This window comes from Ailuropoda melanoleuca, chromosome 6 (assembly GCF_002007445.2).
Source record: "Ailuropoda melanoleuca isolate Jingjing chromosome 6, ASM200744v2, whole genome shotgun sequence".
Lineage (NCBI taxonomy): Eukaryota > Metazoa > Chordata > Mammalia > Carnivora > Ursidae > Ailuropoda > Ailuropoda melanoleuca.
The window spans coordinates 15,563,037-15,581,228 of NC_048223.1; the positions used below are offsets into that span (position 1 = coordinate 15,563,037).

At 39.6% G+C, this 18,192-nt stretch overlaps 1 protein-coding gene across 1 annotated transcript in view; it reads right to left on the reverse strand.

Moving 5' to 3' along the window:
- The window catches only part of DNAJC13 (DnaJ heat shock protein family (Hsp40) member C13), a 116,637-nt gene extending 99,636 nt beyond the window's left edge, over window positions 1–17,001 (reverse strand). The window contains exon 1 of the mRNA XM_034661823.1: window positions 16,655–17,001. The gene's annotated coding sequence lies outside the window, so the exon portion shown is untranslated. The remainder of the gene's footprint in view (window positions 1–16,654) is intronic.
- Window positions 17,002–18,192: the final 1,191 nt, after the last annotated feature.

The window sequence follows — 18,192 nt, forward strand, 5'->3', positions numbered from 1 at the left end:
ATCACTTTCTTCATTCCTACTACCTGTTTTTGTATTAGCAAAGTGCGAAGGGCCTCTACTCTATGTAGAACACTCTTCCCCTAGATACCTACATGACTCCCATGTCCTTCAAATCTATGTCCAAATGTCACTTTTATAATGAGGCCTACCCTAACTATCCTGTTATAAATTGTAATCACTCTCCTCATTCTACACCTTCAAGTCCCTCTGACTTCTGCTCATTTTTCCTCTATGGCACCTTTCACTGTCTAATATGCAATTTATCATCCATCTAATCCTAAAGCTACCATATCCAGAGAGAAGCATTTTTGTCTGTTAAGCTCATTAATAAATATAAATATATATATGTATATCCCCAGAGCCAACAAGAGTGCCTGACACAAAACAGGTGCTCAATAAGTATTTGAGTGAATGAATGAAATTCAACAACCCCACAGGAAATTCTGATGTCCACTTTAAACCTGACGTTCTAACAAGTACTCCTAAATAAGGTTTTATCAAATCTTCTGGAAAAGCATCAACTCATGCTCTGAGGAATAAGAGAACCACAAGTAACAGCAAGGTTAGGGTAACCTATACTGTTACTAGAGAGGAAATTACAGTCAACTGACATCTTCCTACTAGTGTGTATGGAGACAGCTAAATATAGTCCTGACAGTTGGTGCGTTTTGTTTTTTTCCTGGATTGTGTATCTGAGATGAAACAGGCAGCCAACTAAGACTTAATTAAAACCAGCAAATTTTTTTCCTGCCTTCTAAATCATTTGCCATAAATGATATTGCTCAAAAGAAACTTAGGATCTCTGAGAATATGCCAAAATAGTGAAAAATATAGTTCTACAGATGTTATCTCTCCCTTATATACTGCAACTGAAGACTGGAATAAGGGAATAAAAAAGGAGGACAGAAAACATGATGGCCAATAGTAAACAGTGGAGTTTGGATTGCTAGTCCATAACTTAAGATATCCGAATGAGAGACTCTGTACCAAGGCCTATCTTAGAAAAACTAACAAAATGTACTTGAGTTAAGAGTGACTGATATCATTTAGGGACTTTAAATTTAAAATGTACTGTATGGTGACTAACATAATATAATAAAAAAATTATTATATAAAAAATAAATAAAATAAAATAAAATGGAGAGAAAAAAAATGAAGACTTTAAAATGACAACCCCAAAGAACTTAGAGCATGACCCAAGAGGATAAAAAAAACCTAAAGATGACTTCATAGGTATCACTGATTTGGGGGAATATGTAACTCAAATAGATCTTTTAGGAGGGGAATTAAAACAAGTTTACATCAAGAAGGCTTATCTACAACTTTCTGAAGGCCTAGGAACTTGGTGATGATGAAAGCACCAGGCTTCAGAGAGTTCTTAGATTAGGATAGATAAAAGAGAAAGGGAGAGAAGATCTAACACACACATTAACATAAAATTAAACTACTAGAAGATATACAAATGGCCAAAAGGTATATGAAAAGTTGTTCAATGTCACTTATCAGAGAAATGCAACTCAAAAGCAAAAGAGCGGGTGCCTGGCTGGCTCAGTTGGTGGAGCACGCCAATCTTGATCTCAGGGTTGTGAGTTCAAGCCCTGCGCTGGGTGTGGAAATTGCCTAAAAATAAATCAGTTAAAAAAAAAACAAACATGAGATATTACCTCAACCTGTTACAATGGCTATTAACAAAACAAACAAACAAAGGAAAAACCCCAAAAGACAGCAAGTTTTGGCAAGGATGTAGAGAAACCGAATATTGTTAGTGGGAATGTAAAATGGTGAAAGGCAGTATGGAAAACAGTATAGAAGTTCCGAAAAACTAGGGGTGCCTGGATGGCTCAGTCGTTTAGTGTCTGCCTTCAGCTCAGGGGATGATCCCAGCGTTCTGGGATCGAGCCCCACATCAGGCTCCTCTGCTGGGAGCCTGCTTCTTCCTCTCCCACTCCTCCCACTATCTCGCTGGCTGTCTCTGTCAAATAAATAAATAAAATCTTTAAAAAAAAAAAAAAAGTTCCTAAAAATTAAAAACAGAACTACCATATGATCCAGCAACCAAACCTCCAGGTATTTATTCAAAAGAACTGAAATTAGGATCCTGAAGAGCCAACACTCCCATGTTCATTGCAACATTTTCCATAAGAGCCAGGATGTGGAAAACAGCTTCAAGTCCATCAACGGATGAATGAATTTAAAAAACGTGGCATACATATACAATGGAATATTATTCAAGCCTTGAAAAAGGAAATCTTGCAATATGCAACATGGGTGAACACTGGGGGACATGATGCTAAGTGAAATAAGTCAGTCACAGAAGGACAAATACTGCATGACTCCATGCAGTATTATGAGTTATCTAAAATAGCTGAACTCATAGAAACAGAGGGTAGAATAGGTGGTTGCCAGGAACTGGGATGCAGTGGACAGGGAGAGTTGTTAATGGGTATGAAGTGTCAGTTGTGCAAGATAATTAGGTTCTAGAGATCTGCTGTATGGCATGGTGCCTATAGTTAACAATATTGTATTGCACACTTAAAAATCTATTAAGAGGACAGATTTCATGTTGTGTTCTCACCACAATAAAATTTAAGAAAATTTTAAAGTAAATTACTGATTACCTGGCCTGATTGAAAAAATACTGATGCAGATAACCATGTTCACAGAAAAATACAATATCATATTAAAGAAGTACTTCAACTCTCTGGACATATCAGAAGTTCTTATGGCCAAAATCAGCACACCCGAGAATTATCTCTAATATTCTAGGAAGCAACAAGTGATACTGCTATTGTGCATCCAATCCTGAATAAAAACCACCAGAAAAGTCTAGTAAAATGGAAGTGCTTTTTTTGTAAGAAAATTACTCCTTATCTGAAAAGCCTGCCTTCAGCCATGTTATATATAGGCAGAGGTATATCTGAGAGGTAAGAAAGGGAGGAGATGCTCACCTACGCAGGCAAATAAGGGGATAATTCAGTGCTATTTATTACTAGTGTCTGCATAGCCTCGTAACGAAAATCAGGATAATCCTTTTTTATTCTGAGCCCTCAGTAAAGATTATCCTGAAATTGGGGAGGCACAGTGACTCTAATAAAAAGATTTAAGACATCCTGAAATTATGCAAAAACTAGGTTTCATTGAGTATTCATCACATTAACGATTAGGCCAGGCCTTGACTATGCATATATCTACCTACCTCATTTTGTCTCCATAACACCAGCATGGGACAGATATGATGATCCCCACTTTATTGACCGGAAACCTGTAGAGAATTTATCACTTCTCCCAGGTCACACAGCTGATAAGCAGTTGGGCAGACCATGGACTCAATCTGCTTAACTCTATAATCTATGTATTTAACCTAAGCAATAAAACCTTCCCTCGAATTTAGGAACTCAAAATTCATTCTGACCATGTAATTACAGATGTATCATTTGACAGCACATTCCTAGATTAATTTAGAACTAGTTCCAATTATTACCTTCACACAATTTCAAACAATGAAACAAACTGCCATACTCAACACAAGTCAAGAAAGAAAGAAAGAAAGAAAGAAAGAAAGAAAGAAAGAAAGAAAAAAGAAAGAAAGGCTCCAAGGCTGAATATTTCTGTCTATAGATAAGCTTTAAAAAATTTTTTTAATGGGGTGCCTGGATGGCTCAGTGGGTTGAGTGTCTGCCTTCAGCTCAGGTCCCGATCCCGGGGTTCTGGGATCGAGCCCCATATCAGGCTTCTTGTTCAGCGGAGAGACTGCTTCTCCCTCTCCGTTTCTCTCTCTCTTCATCAAATATATAAATAAAAAATTTTTTAAAAAAATAACAAAAAAAATTTTTTAAACAAAGTGTTGAAAACAAACATGACAGAAATTTGCTATGAATATAGGATTCTAGGCTAGTCATTAAGGAGCTCAATAACAGAAAAATACTATTTTAACTACACTGAACTTTTAAAGTAACCAGATTAATGAGATCTGAGGCAGGGACCTACTTCCCAACAGTGTAATATTAACCTCTCCAAATTTTCAAGTAAATCTATTTTATATTCTCAACAAAACCTCAACCACTTTGTGATGTAGTCATTTCATCTAATGAAGGCAACTGGTCTGGAAACACTAACTCTTTCAGACCATGAGGACACTCCTGGACACACAAATAACTCACTAGTGAATAATGCCAATACACAAATATCAGAAAAATGCAGAAGAAATAGGGTAAGAATATTCTGTAGTGACTATGTATCATTCAAAGAGAGACTTGGAACAACTTCAAGAGAACCACTGGAAAATGAGTGAAGGCAAGTCTAGGGGGTCCTGCGAGTACAGTGTTCAAGTGATGATTTAATCTTTCAACACAAACTTCAAGTACCTCCCTGTAGCACAGATACCAGACCACACTAAACTAACAACTAGCACAAGAAACTACATTAATACACACACTAAACTAGTTTTAATATTCAAGCTATCATCAAAGTTAATAAGGGTGGTGAATTTTTAAAAACGTTACTTCTGGTTGAAGGCAGATTAGTAAGAATTGCCATTTACCGGCTGGGTAACTTTGAAGAAAAGCTTCCTAAAAACTTCTCTGAATCACGGTTCATCTATGAAAGAGAGAGAACAGTATTTGTAGCAAAGGGCTTTGGTGAGGACTAAATGAGATAAAGGGGAGAATGTGATGCTTGGCTCAGAATAAGCACTGAAAAATATTAACTGCAATCATAATAGTTATCACTGTACTTTAAATATACTACGCTAGGGGCGCCTGGGTAACGCAGTCATTAGGCGGCTGCCTTCGGCTCAGGGCATGATCCTGGCGTTTCGGGATCGAGTCCCACATCGGGCTCCTCCGCTGGGAGCCTTTCTTCCTCTCCCACTCCCCCTGCTTGTGTTCCCTCTCTAGCTGGCTGTCTCTCTGTCACATAAATAAATAAAATCTTTAAAAAAATAAAAATAAAAAAATAAATATACTACGCTAGATATGAAATAGTTGTTTCGTCTCTCTCTATGATCACCTCTCTCACTTTCAGGCTTACAAGGCCCTGTATCTCTCTTTAGGCATCTCAGGTGGGAAGGTTAAAATTATTAAATTACTTAATCCTAACTCTTTTATCTTTTAATTTCAATTCTTCATTCAGTGTATATCACCAACGAATATCAGCTACGATTTCGACCTTCAAAAGTACCATGTTTTATTGCTTTAATCAGTATTTGCAGTTTTCACCTGCTCTTTCAAAAATAACTATAGCAAAAATATTTCTTAAGCTAGGTTGAGTATATGAGGGTGTCATTATTTCATTATCCATTGTCATTATTTTATTATCCATTGTTATTATATTTTATCCATTGTTATTTTACAATTTATCTCACCTAAAAAGGTTTTTAAAAAAATAAAAATAAGGGCACCTGGGTGGCTCAGTTGTTTAAGTACGACTCTTCCTTTTGACTCAGGTCATGATCTCAGGGTCATGAGATAAAGCCCTACTTCAGGCTCTGAGCTGGGTGTGGAGCCTGCTTGGGATCTTCTCTCCCTCTCTCCCCCTCTCCGTCTGCCCTTCCCCCCAACTTGTGCACACTCCTGCGCACATGTGCTCCCCCTCTCTCTCTCAAAAATAAATGAAAAAAAATATAAAAAGGAATAAATATATAAGACAGGTTAAGATAATTATGATAGATGAAATTTTTAAAAATTATCTTAAGTCAACTATAGCCTGACATTTAAGCTTCTCTTTACTTCAACTTCATTCCTACAAAATATCATCATTTTTCAAGTCAATGTTAGTTACTACATTTTAAATCCCCTACTAAGGCATTTGGAATTTCACTTGTTAGAACTATCTCTACACATGAAACCAACACAATATTTTTAAATTTATGTTGATATCTACAAGTTAACTATGGTTTGAGAAACTTTTGGAAAAAAGAACTTCACCCCCTAAAAATAATCTATGCTCTATTTAATATTTATGTATTTCTCCCTTAATATTTACATATTTCATTAACAAGCTCCAAAAGTGTTTCTAAAATCGTTGCTCACTGACAAAAAGTCTTAAGCAACCATTATTCCCATTAATAGTAATGAAAAATATGCAGAACTTCTAATATCAAGCAGCTCTAGTATCAAGCAGATGATAGCAGTAACAGTCATTTATAGGCACATTCTCTAAATGGCACTGAACTGCCCAACTAAAAAAATGGAAAACTTGTTGGATGAGATCTTGGTAGCAGCTGCATCATCAGCACTTGCCACCCTGCCAGTTGTTGAGACGTACTCAAGTTAGCAAGAATTTATCTGTCCAAACTAATTATTGCTAAAATTTCACTTCCTTCAGGGTGCCTGGGTGGCTCAGTCGGTTAAGTGTCTGCCTTTGGCTCAGGTCATGATCCTGGGGTCCTAGGACAGGACACCATCTCAGGCTCCCTGCTCAGCGGGGGGTCTACTTCTCATTCCCACCCACCCCCACCCCACCCAGTGCGCTTGCTCTTTCAGAGCACTCACTTGCTCACTCTCTCTCAAGTAAATAAAGAAAATCTTTTAAAAAAAAAAAATTTCATCTCCTTCATTCCTGCAGTAGTGTCCAACTTCAAATTCTCAAAGACCTACCCTTTTTTTGATGAGAAAAACACAAATTTATGTGTTCTTTGTAATTATATCACATTGAAAGCATCTCCAATTTTTTAAGTTGGTTTCACCTGTTTTCATTCCATACCTTATTATTATACCACCAACAGAGCTTTATTGCAACTTCACAGTTTGTTCTTTTGAGAGAATTGTTCTAGGGGTTGAAAAGTCCAATTCAGGGCAACACAGGCATTTTGGCTAGATTCACCCTATTCAGTGAATTCCCCAGCTTCATGCTTTCGAACAACATTTAATGTTCTCACATTCTCTAATTTATTACTGGCAGTAAAACTGGCACTCTATTTAAGATCATTTATGAATAAAATGAGACCGATCTTTCAGAAGATACGATTTTGACACAAAACCACAGGATTTGAGAGTCAACTAAGCAGAAGCCTACACCAAACTGATACTAAGAACAGAAAGCAGGTTGAATGGCCTCAACATCACAGGCACCCAAGCAGCCAGATTACAGCCAAGCTATAAGCAAAAGAATCTGCACACGTAGCAAAACTAAATGTGCAAGCCTTGTGTTTAAGTAAAAACAGAGCCCTCATTGAGCCAGCGATGAATGTGTATACTCAGAAAAAGACAGATCTTCCTTGACTTACTATGGGGTTACCTCTGGTAAGCCCATTGTAAGCTTAACTTACCAATACACTTAACTTACCAATCATCATAGCTTAGCCTACCTTAAATGAGCTCAGAACACTTCTATTAGCCTACAGTTGGGCAAAATCATCTAATACAATGCCTATTTTATAACAAAGTATGAGTACCTCATGTGATTTACTGAATACTGTACTGAAAGTGAAAAGCAGAATGGTTCTAAGTGTATCAGTTGTTCACCCTTGTGACTCCCTGGCTGACTGGGAACTGCGGCTCAGTCATTGCCCAGCATCATGAGAGTATGATACCACATAGCACTAACCTGAGAAAACATCAAAATTCAAAATTCAAAGTGCAGTTTCTACTGAGTGCATACCACTTTCACACCATCATAAAGTTGAAAGATTTTTAAGTCAAGTTATCATTAAGTTGGGAACCATCTGTGATACACTAGTGAATAAATGAAGGAAATGGCTTTAATAAAGGCTATTTGCCTTTAAAGCACACTTTTGCATGACCCACTGAGACTAATTTTTACATAATCACAACAACTTGGAGAGAGCAGATAAGATACTAATTTTTACACTTTTGAGTCTATAACATAAAGAATTCTGCTCTCAAATAATGAATTAAAAACATGAGTTTGGGGGCGCCTGGGTGGCACAGCGGTTAAGCGTCTGCCTTCAGCTCAGGGCGTGATCCCGGCGTTCTGGGATCGAGTCCCACAATCAGGCTTCTCTGCTATGAGCCTGCTTCTTCCTCTCCCACTCCCCCTGCTTGTGTTCCCTCTCTCGCTGGCTGTCTCTATCTCTGTCAAATAAATAAATAAAATCTTTAAAAAAAAAAAAAAACAAAAAAAAAAAACATGAGTTTGTCCTGAAATGCATTAAAAAATGATGGATAGAAAGATGGATATATGATAAAGCAAGTAGTAAATGTTAATGTCAAAATCTTGGAGATGAGTCTATGAATATGTAATGTAAAGTTCTTTCAACTTGGCTGTAGATGAAAAATTTATTTGGGGGGGCGCCTGGGTGGCTCAGTCGTTAAGCGTCTGCCTTTGGCTCAGGGGGTGATCCCGGCGTTCTGGGATCAAGCCCCGCATCAGGCTCCTCCACTGGGAGCCTGCTTCTTTCTCTCCAACTCCCCTTGCTTGTGCTCCCTCTCTCGCTGAATGTCTCTCTCTCCGTCAGATAAATAAAATCTTAAAAAAAAAAAAAAATTATTTGGGGGGAGAACTGCATTTACCTTTATTTTCTGACCGAGCTTGACTCAGGCTTGACTATAGAAATGCTGTTTTTCTGCTACATTGTGACACTACACCTGAAATACGGTATACAGTCACATGATAGGAACTAATTTATTAACTTAATATTTCTTCATACAGCTATATCCTATTAAAAATGTAGGGGGAAGGAGAACCACTGCTAAGGCAAAGGCTAATCTTGAGTAATAACCAAAGAGAGAAGCCCTTAATACTAGCTTTTTAAAGGCCTACATTTATTTGTAACTGGATTCAAAATTTGAGTCAATTACATCACTAGGCTAGTTGTTTCAAATAAAAGGTAAAAATATAAATAGTTAATGTTCCAATTTTAAATGTGCTGGCAAAGTGAGCACAAAATATAAACAGTTAACGAAACATTAATGTTTACCCAGATTAAAAAGCTACAACTAGACTGTCTTAGATAGAATGTGCTGTGTATGGGGGAAAACTGATATGAACTTCAACCTTTTTTAATTTTTAATTTCACCTTCATGTTTTAATATATAACACAAGTAGAGGCAAAAGCATTTCCTTCTAAATAAGTAACAAATCAGTATGTGTATAATACCTACTGTACAGGTTTTGTTTTTTAAGATTTTATTCATTCATTTGAGAGAGAGAGAGAAACAGAGCACAAGCAGGGGGAGAGGGAGAGGGAAGCTCCCCGCTGAGCTCGAGCCTGACATGGGGCTCAATCCCAGGACCTGGAGATCATGACCCAAGCCGAAGGCAGACACCCAGCCATCTGAGCACAGACACCCAGTCACCTGAGCCACCCGGTGGCTGCCTTCAGCTCAGCAGGGAGTCTGTTTCTCCCTCTACCCCTCCCCCTGCTCATGCTCCCACGCTAATAAATAAAATCTTTAAAAATAAATAAACAGCTTATAAAATAGATCACAAAGGAAGGTTTTAATACATCCTACCTTAGCTTTCTAAAAGCACTGAAGAACCCACTAACTCCAGAGATAAATGTGGCTGGAAAAGAAAGCCAGTGGTACTGTCAAATTTCAGCAGACTATCTTATCTCCACATAATTGCCCAGAAGTTATAATACTGAAACCTCTGCATTGCCTGCCCCATCAAAATGAACTTTTATATACTTCCACCACCACAGGGCAAGGCAAAATAACCTAAGATCCATCTCCCCATTCTTTAAAAATCCATTCCTTTCCAATTAGAAATCAGATTATATTCATGAAATAAAAGAGCAAAGGAAACTCAAAAGCAACCCCTAAATCTGAAGAAACACTTTTAATAGTATCTTAATTGGGGGAGGGGCAAGCATAAATACCACAGTAGTTAATTTTGTTGGCCATTACTATTCAATATAAGTATTGAAAAAATACGTCTTTACATTTTAATCACATGTATGCTGATTTCATCCGAGGGAATAATTCTTATTTCTCACAGAATAGACCTCCAGCTGTTGTAATAAAAAAAAGTTTTTTCCAAGAAAGATGCATGATTATGACTCTCCTTTCCAAAACTTAAAAATGCCCTGAAATATTCACCTCAAAAACCCAAACAAATGTGTTCATTTAAGCAATCCTGTGAGATCGATGCTAATGATCATTTACATAGTTTTAGTTTGTACGCATTCCTGAAAATTTTTAGACCTAATTTCTATTTTATCTTTGAAGCTAACTTGGCTCATGCAAGAACAAAATGTACTAGTTCAATAAGCTCCTCTTTAGCTCACAAACAGGTACTTAATAATCTTACTCTATTACACCAAATAGACCCTAATGGGTAAGAGACTTTCAACTGCCATGTTTTAACTTGTTGCTGTTTTTTCTATCACTGTAGTGAACGCATAATGGAAGACTAAATTTCCTAAGCATATTACAAATTCTTCTTAGAGGAAGTTTTACAGTAAGCATCCTAATAGGCAAACACACTATTAAAAGACAAGGGGCTTAAGCTACTACAATTTCCCTTTCACCCAACACAAAATAGCAAGGGTTTCTCCTTTGGCTCTTTCCGAAATATCCGTTATTCCTAACTCTGCCATAGTTCTTCAGATTTTACAGGACACCCCAAATCTACCAGTTAACTAAAAAAAAAAAAAAAAAAAAAAAAAAAAAAAAAAAAAAAAAAGGAAAATTCCACTTTTAAAATTAAACCCAGCAGATCTACGGTTGGGGGAGGGAATGGCTTTATCTACTCTAAGATTTGGTAAACATCCAAAATACATTCTGTATCTTTTTCTTTTTTTTAAAGGTTTTTTATTTATTTATTCGACAGAGATAGAGACAGCCAGCGAGAGAGGGAACACAAGCAGGGGGAGTGGGAGAGGAAGAAGCAGGCTCATAGGGGAGGAGCCTGATGTGGGGCTCGATCCCATAACGCCGGGATCACGCCCTGAGCTGAAGGCAGACGCTTAACTGCTGTGCCACCCAGGCGCCCCTACATTCTGTATCTTAACCAGAAGTTTGAGGGGGAGAGAAACCTCATAGCACTAGATGACTAAGGAATACATGTCTGAAATCCATGTATAAGAATTTAAATTTTACTACTAGCATAGAATTTATGAAATACTAGGGGAAATATCCTATATCCATAACCTTATCAATCCTTCCATTATGTTCTGGCAACTATATTTGACAAAATTAAAACATTTAAGTAATTATCTTAGATAGCTTTGGGGTTTTGTTTTTGATCTGTTCATCAAAGATCAAATTTTTACTCATCAGCTTCACAGAGGTATCACCAATGGCCATGCGCTAAATACGTGCACACTGCTTAGGCACGTGGTCTACTTCTAAGAGCAATGTAAAATGCTGCAATAATAAAATCCCATTGAAAGTAGACTTTATTTTTTTTAAGATTTATTTATTTATTTGAGAGAGAGAGAGAGCATGAGCAGGGGGAAGGAAAGGCAGAGGGAGAAGCAGACTCCCTGCTAAGCAGGAGGAGCCTGATGCAGCACTCGATCCCAGGACCCTGAGATCATGACCTGGGCTAAAGGCAGCTGCTTAACCAACTGAGCCACCCAGTCACCCAACTTGGTTGTTTTAGAGATCACTATTCTTCATAAGCAGTCCATAAAAGTCCAAGTAAAGCTCAAATATGCAGGGTGTTGAATAAAGTTAAGAGCCTGTGAAAAGAACTACTAGCAAATTATATTTATCTTTATTGATAAAATAAAGATTTTACTGAAAGACACTTAGTCTAAGTTAGTAAAGATGATCACAACCATGTTGGTTTAAGTTACTTACTAAAAGTATTCCCCAAATCAGTGATTCTCAAAGGAGTTTCCACAATTAGAAATCACTCCATACTACAAGAGATGTTACTGATTGGTATGTGCTGAGCATGTGAAAACTGCTGAAGCAGAAAAATGTGTTGAAAACCACTGACTACAGTTTTAAAGACGCTGTGATTAGAAACACTACAGTAGGGGCTCCCGGTTGGCTCAGTCAGTTACAGGACTGCCTTCAGCTCAGGTCGTGGTCCCTCGGTCCTGGGAACGAGACCCACATCAGGCTCACTGCTCAGCCAGGAGTCTGCTTCTCCCTCTCCCTCTGCCCCTCCCCTTCACTCAGGCTCTATTTCTTAATAAAGAAAATCTTAAGAAAAAAAAAAAAACAACAACAACAAAACAAAGCACTGCAGTAGTCCCCCCCATCCACAGGAAATGTGTTCCAAGACACCCAGTGGATGCCTGAAACCACATAGTACCAAATCCCATAATACTCTTTCCCTGTATGTACATACCTATAATAAAGTTTAACGTATAAATTAGGTACATTGACAGATTAACAATAAGTAAGATAAAACAATTGTAACAATATACTCCAATGTTATGTGAATGTGGTCTCTCTCAAAATATCTTACTGCACTACACTCAGCCTTCTTTTGATTTGAGATAAAATGCCTATGTGATGAGATTATATGAAGTAAATAGCACAGGCACTGTGATATAGCATTAGGCGACTACTGACCTTCTGACAATACATTAGGATCATCTGATCTGGACTCTACTGGCCTCAAGTAACTGCAACTATGAAAAGTGAATAAGGGATGACTACTGTACTATGATTTAGTGGATGGAGCTAGATACCCCTCAATGTACAAGACAGTCCCACAGGTTGAAGAACTACCCTCAACTGACCTCAAATATCCAATTGGGCATTAACATAAGTAAAAACCTATTTATAACCAATCCCAATTTTAATTCTGTATTAAATATAAATCACAAAGTACATTTTGCAGAGTTCAATATGCACATAATCTTCTAGGAATGCACTATCATGTAAATGGAGAGATTATACTTTTGAGTCCTCTTGGCTTTTGTTTGACAGTATCTATATTTTGTCTTCATTTTTGAAAAATATTTTTGCTGTTTTTTTCTTTTGGTACTTTAAAGTTGTCACTCAACTGTCTTCTTGTTTGCATGGTTTCTCTGCTTTAACTCTTCATTCGTCTGCATAGGTTTCTCTTTTCTTTGGCTACCTTCAAGATTTTCTCTCTGTCCTTCGCTTAACCTCAGTTTAAATATGATGTTAAGGTGTGTTTTGAGTTTGCGGGGGCGGGGGGGGCATTTATCTTGCTTGGTGTTCTCTAAAGCTTCTGAATCTGTGGTTTGATGTCTGACATTAATTTTGGAAATTTTTCTATTTCCTCAAATATCTTAGTATTTCTTCTACTCTGTTCTCTCTTCTTCTGGGATTCTAAACATTTATATACTAAAATGTTTAATACTATCCCCAAGCTCTAGGGTGTTTTGTTTTAACTTTGTGTGTCAGTTGGGTAATTTCTTCTACCATTTATAAATTCACTGAAATTCTGATAAGTCCAAAAGCATTCTTCATTTCTTTACTGTGTAATAATACCTCTAGCATTTCTTTTGATTCTCAAAGTTTCTATCAGCTAAAATTACCCATCCAATCTTGCATGTTATCCACTCTTCAGTTCAACCTTTAACATATCATAATCATTTTAAATTCCCTAGCAGATAACAGCATCTAAGTTAATCTAAGTGTACTTCATGACTGCTTTCTCTAGAGAATTTTCTTTTCTTTTTTTCTTTTTTTTTTGCCTTTTCGTGTGCCTTATAATTTTTGGTTGAAAGCTGGACATCTATAGAACAGTAGAGACTGAGGTAAATAATTTTTGTGACTGGAAATGGGCACGTCTTTTCTTTGCTAGGTCTTCGTGTTAATCTGTTTAGGAGTTGGGCTGGATTTATGATTTGCCGTTGCTATGGTTATTCTCAGTGTACCACAGGCTTAAAAAATCTACAGAATAGCTGGTGCCTATGGTGGGGAATGGTTTACTAAAGCAATGTCTTATCTGATTCTTTGTGCTGTGCCTCTTTGCATGTTGTTGTTCCTAGTAATATTCTGCATTCACTTGTTATTCAAAACTTCTTATAGCGGCAGGGGGTTGGAGAGAGAGTCTTTGTAGTTCTGATTAAGGTTCAGTCTTAGGCATACACTAGATCCCTGGATCTCAGGGGTGTGATCTTGTTCCTCCCAGCCGCAGTTTTAAGCTCAGTGCCCCTCCGAGAGACCATTCTTTCCCCTTCTCGTGCATTGCCCCAGCTCAATGAACAGGCCAGAAGAGATGCCCTTACCTTCACAGATGAAGGTTATTGTTCCATGAAAGAGACAGAGAAAGAATCAAAGTTTTGTGCCCCTCTTGAAAGCTCTCTGCTGCTTTTCCCCTCCTCAAAGTCAGCACCACAACAGACACTCCCCAGGGTTCTTCCCAATCTTTTCTAAGAATACCTAGTGAGTTTGTGGTGAAAGCTTGGAAGAAGGTGCACTCAGCATTCATCAACTTGTCAGGTACTCTAGCTGAACTCTTCTTACCAGTGTCCAGTTGTGTCCAATGAAGGTGACACTGAATTCATGTATACCCTCTCTCCTTAAAAGATTGGCCAATGGTTTTGCTCTGTGACCTCAGTTCTTTAACAGTTCTCAAAAAAAAAAAAAAAAAAAGTCAAGATTTTAAAGTAAGTCCCATTCTTTTTTGGTGCAACAGTGAAAGCAAAGCTTCTTTTTGTCCCAGCACCAAAGTCAGAAGGTGGTTATATTATTTAAAAACTATCTCCAGATAACAGAGGTGTTACAAATTGTTTGGAATAAAAAGGGAGTCTTTATTGGATTTAATGAAGTTGAGAAACACTGACTTACAGGATTTCTTTCAAAACAACTCCCCTTTAACCACTGCTAAATATTACAGTCAACATTTAGGCCTAAAACTATTAGCAACCAAATCTTTGCTATAGTTTATCTGCACGGCCTTGCTTCTACCTGAAAGGTAAGTGCAATGAAAATCACCTGTGCAGACAGAACTGGTTAAGGAATGGAACCAAATTAGTTAAAGCAGATCCTTTTTATTTCAACTGTAATTCAGTTATCTATTGAGAACCAGATTCCACTATCAACCTTTTTACAAATTTAATAAAGCCAGCATTGTTATAGTCCACCTCAGCAACTACCTTCCATTTATTTGTGGATAAAGTTAAATTCTTACGAATAACTCCTGATTTCCATGATTCCATAACTTTTGCACTGATAATGTTCATATAGTTTAGCCTATATACTACTGTCACTTTAGAAAAAGAGGAAGAGTCATTGTCTCCCAGTGAAATACAAATGGTGGTATTTTCCATGAATTGAACTATAGACTTAAGGTTCTTGACAATCCTATCTCTTAATAACCCTCTGACTATTCCTTTCCTCCCTTAATATGTTCTACTTCCTGTTTTCAAACTAGGAATACAGTGTAACATTTTCTAAACAGGACTTAATGCCCCATTGTGACAATAATAGCAAAAGCCAGGTTTGAGATATAACTCCTTAAAACACTGTTTCATATTACATTTAAAATGTTAACAAGGTTTTAGGTTATATGCTAAATTCAGTCAAACAATATAGCACTTTACAGAAAGCAAAGAAATGTGAATCAAGTCTTTTTCGGATAGCGAGTTTCTGACGAGTTTTTGAAATTTCCTTTTTTAAATTTTTTAGGGCATATCTTATTTCATATTCCCATAGACTCACAAAGTACTGATAATATACTACAAAATCTGACCACTGTAATTTCCTCAAACTCTGCAGACGGTACTTTCAAACCTAGAAATCGATCAGATCCAAAAAGTAAAAAAGAAAACACAACAAGAAAGACAATCACTGGGGCAGATCCTGAAGAAATATTCTGAATTTTTTTTCACGAAAACATTACACTCCAAAAGGCTCAAAATAACCCTACAGTGTAAAGCCCTTCACAGAGGAGGTAAAAGCACCAGGCATAGGCTCTCCTGTTTGGAAGAAATCACAGTAGGGTAAAAGGGAAAAGCAAAGAGAAATCATTACTTTAGTAGGAATCCATAGCCTCGTAAGGGGGGGGGGATTTTTTTAAAACCCCCCCAACGACTGATAAAGGAAACAATCTCAAGACAGGAGTAACTGAACACCCTACAGTAAGACAATTTGAGGGAAGGCGCTCTTAAGTCTAGTAAGTCAAATCTGCGTTTAACCGCCTCTTCACTGAGCGTCTGAATCCTACTTCACCCATTCCAAAGGCCACATTCAGAGGCAAAACCAAAGCAGTGAAGGAAAGGCCACTGAAAATAAGCTCCGCTGCAGGAAAGGAAACACCTGGGGGGTAAACTGGATTTTGAAAAAGGGAAAGACTGGAGAAGAAACGACGCGGGCGCTCCCCATCTCCAAACGAAATGAAACAAAGCTAAGCAAGGAAAGTCAAAGTCTACACCGGACGTGGGAGGGAAGGAGGGTCGCGTACCCCAGGAAACAAGAGTTGCCGGCAACCAGCAGAAAGTGTGTTCAGACTAGGAAGCTGGAAGGGAATCCTGAGGGCGGAGCCCAGAAGGGAATAAGGGTGTGTGGGGGTAAGGATGTACAGAGGTGCTCTGGGAACCATGGTGGGTAGAAAACGAAAAAACAATCCAAAAAAGAGGGGTGGGGCTGAACAAGGCAGCGCCCAGGGAGAATGTCACTTGGAGCCGGGGGGATCCGACGGGCGGAACCAGACCAGCAGCCTTGGGGGAGGGTAATCTGCTTTCCCTGGCAGCTGGAGGCTGCGGCGGCCAAGACACCACCCCTCTTTTTTCTTGTCCTTAGCACCCCAGGTCCCCGTGGCGTGGGGAGGTGGTAAGGCAGAGCCCCAGAGGCCGGTGCCCGGAGTGGTTTACCTTCGCGGGAGGCTGGAGAGGCTCCAGCCCGGGCTCCTCCCGCCGCCGGCTCTGCGTCCGGAGTGAAATGAGGCGCCCTCAGGCCTCCTCCCCCTCACCACTTCCCCTTTCCCCAGTCGGGGCCCTGTCGCTCCGCTGCCGCGGGTTCCTGGAGCCGCGGCGGCGCGGCCTCCCCGCCCCCTCCGCCTCCTCCCTCTGCCTCTCAGAGGCTCACTCTGGAGGCCGCCATCTTCGCTCAGGCTTTCAGCAACCGCGCTCCAATACGCCTGCGTCGCCACCGCCCAGGCTGTCACGAGACCTGGTCAGCTGATTTCAATTCTTCCGCCTTCTGTCCCGCCCCGCCCGCTCGTGTTTCTCGGCTCTCCCCGTCCCATTCGCCCCCTTTCCCAGAAATTCCGCGTGCTACCAGCCCGCCCGCCCCCCCAGAATTTACACATGCGCAGAGTGACGGGCCGGCTGTAGGATCCGGAGTCCACGCAGTGCGGAGGAGGACCCGCCCCGGAGCGCGCGCGCGCGCGCGCTCGCGGGTGGAGCCACGCCCCTCGGCGTGTGCCTCGGAGTCCTCCGGGCGGCCGTGCTGCGTCGCAGCTGTTTACGCTAATTCCCCGAAGTCCTGTTTTAAAAGCCTTTCCCCAGCTTCGCCCCGGACTTCAAATGCCGTGGAATATCCACGAGGCAATCCGAGGGCTCAAGCCTGCTACCCGGTTTGGCTGGATTGCGAGCCAGCAGGTTCACCACTGTTAAGACTTACAGAATGACAATTAAGGGTTTAAATTTTGGTGGCCTGGGAGATGGCCAAGACTAAAGCTTGGGAGATGCCTACAACTTGTCGTCTATGGGATTGCCAGGAAGAGAATACTGCTAGCCTCATTTATTGTCCGCTGATCACGTGCCAAGGGTTTTATTTGCATTAGTTAAACCTCAACTCTGAAGTGGGAATTATCCTCGTTTTGCAGATAAATTAAGGCACCTCCCCGCAGTAATGGACTTGGCGTTTGAATCCTAGCAGTCTGACTCCATAGTCCCACACATAGGAGCTGGAGGTGGGATGTCAGGTTAGAGAAAAGAGGGGACATTTTGTGTTACCTGTGAGCAAGTTTATGGAAGTTCATTCAGTCTCCTCTCCCAGACCTGAATTCTAAAGACCACAGTTCATGGGGTACCTGGGTGGCTCTGAAGGTTGGGCATCTGCCTTCCTCTCGGGGTCATGATCCCGGGGTCCTGGGATCAAGACCCATGTAGGGCTCTCTGCTCAGTGGGGTGTCTGCTTCTCCCTCTGTCTCTGCCCACCTTATCCTCTTGTGCGCACGCGCACTCTGTCTGAACTAAATCATACATACATACTATACCACAGTTCAAAAATGAATGATTCTGCTGCAAAGTTCAAAAAATGGATGGGGGTGACTTGCATGGATACATTATCTTATGAGGGTTAAATATGAGGTCTGATAAGGGGCTTAATATTCTGCAGAGCAATGCTGAAACTGATTTCTCAGTCCCTTTCAGCGGTTGACTTGTTTTTAGAGATGCTGGTTGCA